This window comes from Octodon degus, unplaced genomic scaffold, assembly GCF_000260255.1.
Source record: "Octodon degus isolate 3935 unplaced genomic scaffold, OctDeg1.0 scaffold00066, whole genome shotgun sequence".
Classification (NCBI taxonomy): domain Eukaryota; kingdom Metazoa; phylum Chordata; class Mammalia; order Rodentia; family Octodontidae; genus Octodon; species Octodon degus.
In genome coordinates this window covers 1,370,078-1,378,579 of record NW_004524642.1, presented here as the reverse complement: position 1 = coordinate 1,378,579, position 8,502 = coordinate 1,370,078, and the positions used below count along the sequence as shown (strand labels likewise).

At 39.7% G+C, this 8,502-nt stretch overlaps 1 pseudogene; it reads left to right on the top strand.

The window, feature by feature from the left end:
* The first annotated feature begins 351 nt into the window (after positions 1-351).
* Positions 352-8,052, top strand: LOC101576237 (annotated as a pseudogene).
* The last annotated feature ends 450 nt before the right edge of the window (positions 8,053-8,502 follow it).

Here is an 8,502-nt window from a genome sequence, read left to right as displayed (position 1 = left end):
GTGTGGCTTCCTCAGCAAGCGGTTGACATCCCTGGCGTCTTCATTTTCCTGGGATTAAGATGTAGCTTGGCCCTCACACTCCCAGCTGCATATACCAGCCTTACAGGGGCTCCTCGCAGGGGTTCAAACCCTACCACACGCTGCTTGGCTTCAAGGCCATCCTTCAAGTCTGGGTGAAAGGCCCCATGACCCCACAACCCTCATCCTCTGTGTGCTTGCAAAGCCAGCATCCGTGGGTGACGTCAGTGGTGTCATGTCGCGAGGCACACTGGGCCCCAGCTGCAGCAGGCTTTGGGAGCCCGAAGGACTTACTGCTAGTTCGCACTTCCTCGGGTGACCTCAGCAAGCGGCATGCCTGAAGGCGCTCATGTCAAAGAAAAATCTTTCAAAAGAGGTAACAGTTGTCCACCTTGTACCCCAAACAAGGTCTGCTGATTTCTGGGATACCCTCAGTGTGGCTTTTCTATTTTCCTGGTACAAACTCCTTGGTTTCTTTTTAATAGAACTAATCCATTAGACACTGCGCTTTCTTGCCCCCAACTTTAAGTGTGCTGATTTTGTAGCCAAGTAGCAAGATTTTGATGTGTCTATCTCTGAGTTTTCTCCCAATTACCACTCTAAATCTAGTTAAAGTAAGTCAGTAGTACCCACGCTGCACCTGAACATTGGCCTGCCTTAGAATTTCCTTTGCTATCAGTATGCAGTACAAAAACCATGCTTGAAGGCCTGTCATCTTAGTCTTCTAACTGTGTAGCATTTCTAATGTCATATCAATTATTATTATACTCCTTAAAATAAATATTTTTAAAAAGCAAGAGAAGAAAAAGAGAGACAATAACAAAAATTTAAAGTTTCTTGAAAGTAAGTGGTAATATGCAATCATATGTTCAATTTTACATAACTACATCTGTTAATCTGAGCATCATATTTGACAATAAAAATAGATAAATATACCAACCACTGTTAATCAACTACTCTTGCTTTGAAAATCTATAACACATGTATCATTGCATGTTACCCTGTCTCTGTCTTTGTTTCTGATTTTTGTTCTTTTGTTTTTAACTCTTTAAAATTAAATTAAATTTTTAAAAAAATTTCCTTTGCTAGATCAATCAGACCCTCACCTTCAAATTCAGCCTCACAAAATATTTTAGGCCATAAATAAACTGTAGACAACTTCTTTGACGAGTGTAATATGCATGGATTTTAGTCCCATTTCCTACGGGTTCCTTATTCCTACCAGATACCTCAAAAGTGCGGCCTTTAACAACCACATCGATACCAGTATTCTGGCCTTAGCTCCACCAGAATTGCCAGCAATCTGCGCTGACAGCATTCTGGGTTCTCTGTGTCCCCCAGACTTCTCTTACAAACCAATTTCAAACATTTTGAACCATGTGGTCAGTATGGTAACAACATCAGACTCAGCCCTAATGTTCTGTATTGATCAGCTTTCCTTTGCTGGGACAAAATATCTGATACCACTTGCAAGAGAAGAGGCTTATTTGGGCTCAGTTTTAGAGCCTTCAATCTTCAGCAGGCTGCTGGTAGGACACCGTGATGTAAACACATGGTTGAAGAAAACTGCTCAAAGTACAGCACCTGCCAAACAGGGAACAGAGAACAGCTAGCGTGGAAGCAGCTAAGGACCTAAAATGCTCCGCCAAGTCACTCCCTCACGACTCACCAAGCCGTACCCTGAAGCGTGCTTTAATAACTTCCAAAGCATCTCTCAGGCTAATTCTTATATTGGTAATCGACATTACCTATCACAGAAATACAGGGAGTTCTGCAGTATTAGAATTCCCTTTACCAAGTGGCTTTATTCCCAGGGACCCTGGATCGCACATAGGCGCTACCTCCCTAGCTCTTTTTTCATACCGTGCATGACACTTTGTCTCTTGGGCGAGCTGATAACTCTCATAAACATGAGAATTAGATAAACTTCTCATATACCAAAGTTATCCTTGAGCAAAAGGATATATCAATAATTCCCTCAAAAAAATGTGAAAAGTCAAAATAAATTTTATATCCACAAAATGTTGTGGCTAAGTCCTAATTTAAGTAATCAAAAAACTTTATTATTAAATTGACTGAAGGTACCAAATAAGGTGCCCATCTCTTTTCTGTATTCTATATTTTTAAGTAAGGATGAGTCAGGAAAGACAGAACTAGAATAGAACAGTATACACAGCAGCTAGAGCTAGTACTTGTAAAGAAAAGAATGTATTATATTTCTGTTTGAAATCTCATCAAGGGCTTCTCATTTTACTCAGAGTAAAAGTGGAAGTGTTTCTAGGCCTGACAGGGTCCCACAGAACTCACCTCCAATCTCTACACACACCATTTCTGGGATCAGTTGTGGAGTACAGTATAACAAGCCACCTCAAATTTTAAAGATCACTGGTCATTTTATCTTGTTTTATTTTATTTATTTTATTTGCGGTACCAGGGATTGAACTCAAGACCTTGCGCTTGCCAGGCAACTGTGTATTCTACTGAGCCCTCTCCCCAGCCCCACACTGGTCACTTTAGATGAGCCTAGTGGTCACCTGTGCAGCGTCTCCCCTCAGTCACCAGGGCGTGTGGTGCAAGATGAGCTCAGTCGGACAGATCAGCTGTGTCCCACGTGGCCGTTCATTCGCTTTCTCGCTAGTATGCACTTGATCTGCATCAGTAGCAGGGTTTCAAGAGAAAGGATTGAGGGTTTAACTAGTCATCCTTTGAACCCTAGTCCTGATTTTCCTTCTCTCTACAGGAAGGACACAAACCCTACTATGTGTCAGTACTGAAGACAACTACCAAAGAGGAGAGAGAGAGAGAGGAAGGCTTAAGTTAAGGTTTTTAACAAAGTGAACCAGGAACATTTTTACTTCTCACTACTTTCATCCCCACAGCACCAACTACAGTGTCTTTCTCCACATTCTTTGCACAGCAGTGTTGTTCATGCCTTAGAGCTTAGCCCTTCTATCTGCTGGCCACGTCTTCCCACCATTATGGACTTGGTCCGCTGATCACGTATTCAAGTTTCTGTGGCATCCTCTCCTTCCTGAGGAATGTTTGCTGCCAAATCCATTTAATAAAGTCATTTACTCCATGATCCCAGTTATTTCATTTTTTTTTACCAAAGCACATGTAAATAGTTAAAATGTTACTGTGCATGTTTGTTTCTTTGGTTGTATCCCATGAAGTTTTTGCTTATTCTTAGGTATTGTGATTTTCTTGTTCTCTTGTTTATATCTATCCTCAGGAAACATAGCTGTGAATTTTGCTTATTTTAATAATCTATCCAAATCATTAATAGAATGATTGAAGCATGGGAGACATAAGTAAATATTTGTTAAACATATTACAATAATCAGATCTGTATCTACAACTTACAGGTAAAAGTTATGAACTCAGTGTCACTTTGTCACATCACCAAATGTACAATCAGAAAATGAGTGTAAAATGGGCCATTGTCAGGGTAAGAGCTGAGTTTGTACATAGTGTCTCTCAAGTCTGTGGCCTTAGTATTGCGGAGAAGCACAGAAGGTGCAAGTTCAAGAAGTCAAAGCCAAGAAAGACCATGGTACCTAGCCTCTTCCTTCTAGTCATGAAGGGGCTGAGGCAGTGGCTCAGCGGAATAAGTGCTAACCTAGCAAGCGCAAGGGCCTGAGTTCCATCCCCGGTTCCACAAAAAAAAAAAAATTAAGACCAGTTAGCTTAAAAAACATAAGTGGTTTAAAGACTAAAAAGTCATGTAGTGGAAAAAACTAGGATTAAAACCTAATTTTCTAATTACCAATACTAGATTCTTTTCACTTTCTCAAGCTGACAAAAAATTCACTGTTCAGAATTTATAGCAATAAAATAAAGTATGAAGCTTAAATAATTAAAGACAAAGAGATTTGAAAATCATGCTTGGAGTTTCTAATTCAAATCCAATATGCTGGTATAGTTACTTTTTGGAAAGGGCTGACATTGTTAGAGTTTAGCTTTTCAGGATGTAAAACTTTAATGAAGGAAAGAGATGCCTTCCTTCACCTAAATTTACATCTGATTGAGCTGAAGTCGTGGCCGGTACCAGTCCTTGGGAAATTAACTTTCACAACTGAAATGAGCTTACAAAAAACTACAATGGGAAAGAGAAGGACTGTGTCAACTAAAATGTGAAGGAAGTGGAAGTTGTCGCTATAAACGGACTTCTTTTCAGACTATTTTGTTATTTAATAGTTGCAAATAATTTTTTTCTATTTATGTAACTAGAGAATAAATTGGCTGCAAAGCACCTAATAATTGTGGTTGTGCTTCTACAGCCTGAATTTCACCAGTGGAGTGTAATTTTCCCGCAGAGTTTTATAGAAGGAGAATCCGGGTCAGGGTTTTATACTGCTCTCGCTGTTAAAAACAAAGTAACGTGATACTCCCTTCCTGCAGAAACCAAAGTCCAGGAAGTGAATAATTTTGTAGCAAAGTTTATAATTTTCTTTCCCAAGCATTTTACTCATTCGGTCTTGTGACTGTCTCCCCGCATCAGTGATACGGGTATTTGAAGCACATTTCTAGCTGACGGAAGCCGAGGAGGGCTTCGTCGGTGAGCAGTCTGCATCGGCAGCCACTGAGGCTCGCTGCCCCAGTTCCCATTGCACTCGTAATGAACTCGTTATTAGGTTTTCCGTATGAATCTGTGACAAACTGTTCATAACATGAATCATGTAAAGATCAATTTTATATAGTTTTAAAAAATAGAACTTAATTCAAAATAGAACATTAATTCTTATTACTTTTCATCAATTAAATGAAGTTCTTACAATCTATAAACATCAGAGCTCTATTTTTAAGTTACAGTTACAATTTGAGTGCTGTGTGCAAATTCTCTCACACTGTAATCCCATTGTCATTAATCCCAGTTGTTGAAGATTAAATTGATGTTTATAGTAAGAAGGCATAAGAAAGACTTCAAAATATATAATCAGACTTTATCCATTTTTAAACAAAACTCAACCTCATTTGTGCAATGTAATTGGGTAAGTGACTACAATGGTAGATTTATTTACCCTCATTACTATGTGATCTTATTATAAGTTGTCTCTTTAACAGTAAGCAAAAGGTTCACGACAATTATTTTTCTAAATTTTAGGAACTAGCAAGATTCTCCTTTTTCCCAGTAGTCTGTGTTTTTATTTGAAGATTTCTACCTCCACTCCAGGTATTTCAAACCTTAACAACATGCAAAAGGTATCCTAAAGTACATTCCTTCAACATAAAACTCTCAATATGAGACATAACAGCTGAATAGAAAAAAAAATAAATGAATCTGATACCCAATTTATTAATCAAAAATTTACTAAGCTTGTGGCTTTCTTGAGACTATTTTAATTCAAGTATATTTCACATAATATAAATAAAAATAATATATAAAAAGTAAAGCAAATGCTATACCTGACCAAGTCACCCAAAATCTAAACAGTTTTATTCTCAGCCTATATACAGGTTTTCACTTTACTCTGAATCTCCATGAGGTTTCAATAACATCCCAGTAAACAAATACAAAACAGTGCAAAAGGCTGAAGTGTCAGCCCAGGAAGAGAACTCTGCCTTGTGAGTCATGTACATAAAGACTCTTGAATCTTGTTCAGTCTTCAAAGATTGGCTGTTCCACTCACCACCATATTTGCTGTTGGGTCAGACAATGAAAAGCTCACTCTCTTAACTTACCTAACTTGTCAATATTTTTTAAAGCTCAAAAATAACTTTCTTCCCTTTAGTAAATTGGCAAAGTATCGGAATTAACGTTCACCTCTAAATTTTCAAAAAGTCTTAGCAAGCTGGGAGGGCCTAGAAGTCCTCTATCTCCCTGTTTCTCTGGTCTGACCTCCAGTGCTCAGATGAACTTGAGCAGACCGGAAACAGGGAGCGTATTTGAGCCCTACCAAAGGGTATCTTTAAAAACTAAACTTTACCAAACCTGGGTCATCTGGTCAACCTTGCCTTGAGGCACTTCAGAGCAATTGCAATTTATTTTTTAAATTAAATAAGAACCTCAAGAGAGAATAACACTACACAGAATATATGCATGCCCCATAGGAACCCAATATTGCTTGCTGCCACATAAGAGAGGGTAATTAAAGAGAACAAAAACTCCTAACTAAAGTTGGAAGTAATTTCTAAAGTATGTATTTCTGTACGAAGGAGGAGCAAGCAAACAGCAGAAAGAAAAATCAACTCAGCAAACTGTTTCAGGAAGAAAGACGCAAACCATGAGCAAAAATCATCTTTAGGAAAATCAGCCCACGGGCTCATAAGGGGGAGCACCCAGAATCTTCAGCAAGGTGGATGTGAACAAACACATGGGACTGCCACACCTTTAGAAAGTATTTCTGTGGCTCATAGCGCTAGGACAATCATAAAGTTATAGAGTATTTGTTCCTTTCATTGGTCTACCTTAGGCTACACCTAAAGAATTAATGATTGTAAAAGCTTATCTTTATAGCGGCACTACTGGCTAAATAATAACAACAAAGTGGACCAGGACTTGCTCCTCTAAATACTGTAATATTTTTATCCTGGGCATATACTCATAAGTTATTATAATACCCATTTCATGGATGAAATAACAGTAACAAGGACTTAAAGTAATTCACTGAAATCACACAACTGATATTAGAGGCAACATATTTTTTGTTCTTTTCTATTTTGTAGAGAGTAAAAACTAATTTTAAAAAATATTAGAAATGATATAGAATTTCAGAAGACAAAACAACATGAATTCAAATGGTTGTTATATTTGTACATTGTCTTCAAAGTAGTTGTTCAAGATTATTAGATGTAAGCACGGGAAATTGGTCAAAAAATTAAGCATTAATTGTTCCTTTTAATAAAACAATAGAAATTGGTAGTATAATTTTCTTAGCATATATATATCTATATATATATAGATATATATATGATAGATAGATAGATAGATAGATAGATAGATAGATAGATAGATATCCTTCCTTCTTTCTTTTTCTGTTTTCCCTCATCCCAGTTGTTTCTTCCTTTGAACAGTTTCTTTCCCTTTCACAGAATCTATTGTGCCTTTCAGATTTTACTCACTCTTTTGGGTTCTTACACTAGATGCACAGTAAGATGTTTGCACATGTGGGTCTGATTTATGAGTGTGGTCTCTAGTTGTGTCCATTTACCAAATAAATATATGAAAAGCGTTCCACATCATTGGGCATCCGAGAAATGCAAATTGAAACAGCACTGAGATTCCATCTCACTCCAGAAAGAAAGGCTGTCGCGATCTGATCTGAAGCACTGGCTGGCACTCGGCGCTGGCCCTGCGGCCCTTCAGCCCTACCAGGGCAGTTCCCAAGACCTGCCCACACTATCTATAGCAACAAGTGCTAGGAGAAGATCAAAAAGGATGAGCTGGAGAAGTCCCCTTAGGCCATCATCTGTTAGGCCATATCCGGGCTCTCCTAGCTTTGTCTCAGAGCCTGGGGAGCAGGGCCAGGCCTTTGTCCTCCTCACAGAGGCCAGCAGTGCCGCCAGTGCCCTGTACTCCATGCGAGGTTTCCCTTCTAGGGCAAGCTGTGCCAAGACCCACTCGGCTCTCATTGGCAGGAGGAAGGGTACCTTCACGGAGCAGGGTGACCGCAAGCGCGAGAAGGGAAAGCCCAAGCGCCAGGAGAGACCATCAGCCGAGAAGGCTGTGCAGCATGGGAGCTGTCTGGGGCTCTGTCCCAGGCTTGCCACCAACAGCTCAGGTTCCACGCATCGTGTACCTCGTGCTGGGCCAGCCGCCCTGTATGCCGCCTCCTGGCATGATTGCACCTCCAGGCCTCGCACCCGGCCAGATTCCCCCGGGGCCGTGTCTCCACAGCAGCTGATGCCAGGGCAGACGCCACCTGGGGGAATCCACTAAATCACACCCTGCTCCTGACCAACCTGCCAGAGGCCTCCAAGGTGCTCATGCTGCCCGTGCTTTTCAGCTAGCTCCCTGGCTTCAAGGAGGTCTGCCTGGTGCCAGGCCGCACAAGATTTCATAGCACAGAAATATATGTGCACCCAGGTTTATAGTAACACAATTTATTGCAGCAAAATACTGGAAACAAATCCAATGTCCATCAACTGAGGAATGGATAAAAATACATGGTATTTGTATGCAATGGAGTACTACTCAGCTATAAAAATGGAGCAATATATTTAGGCCTGCAAAATCAGACTCCTGGTTTTGTTTATACCACCAAACAATGTTGTGGAAAACTCCAAGTCAAAGGTTAGACAACAGCAACAGAAGCTCAGATTTTAACTGTCTATACTCAATCTCAGCTATTTTGTTTCTTTTACCATCTCTTTGATTACTTTTCTTCTATTGTATTTTAAACTTAGAAAACAGCTCCACTGTACAGAGAGTGGATAACTCCTCAAGTTAGTTGAAGCCATAAGTGACACCGACAGAAAACACAACATCGTTGTTCTGATCACTTTCTTGCCTAAATTTCAGGTAGTTCACAAAGCCTGAGAACA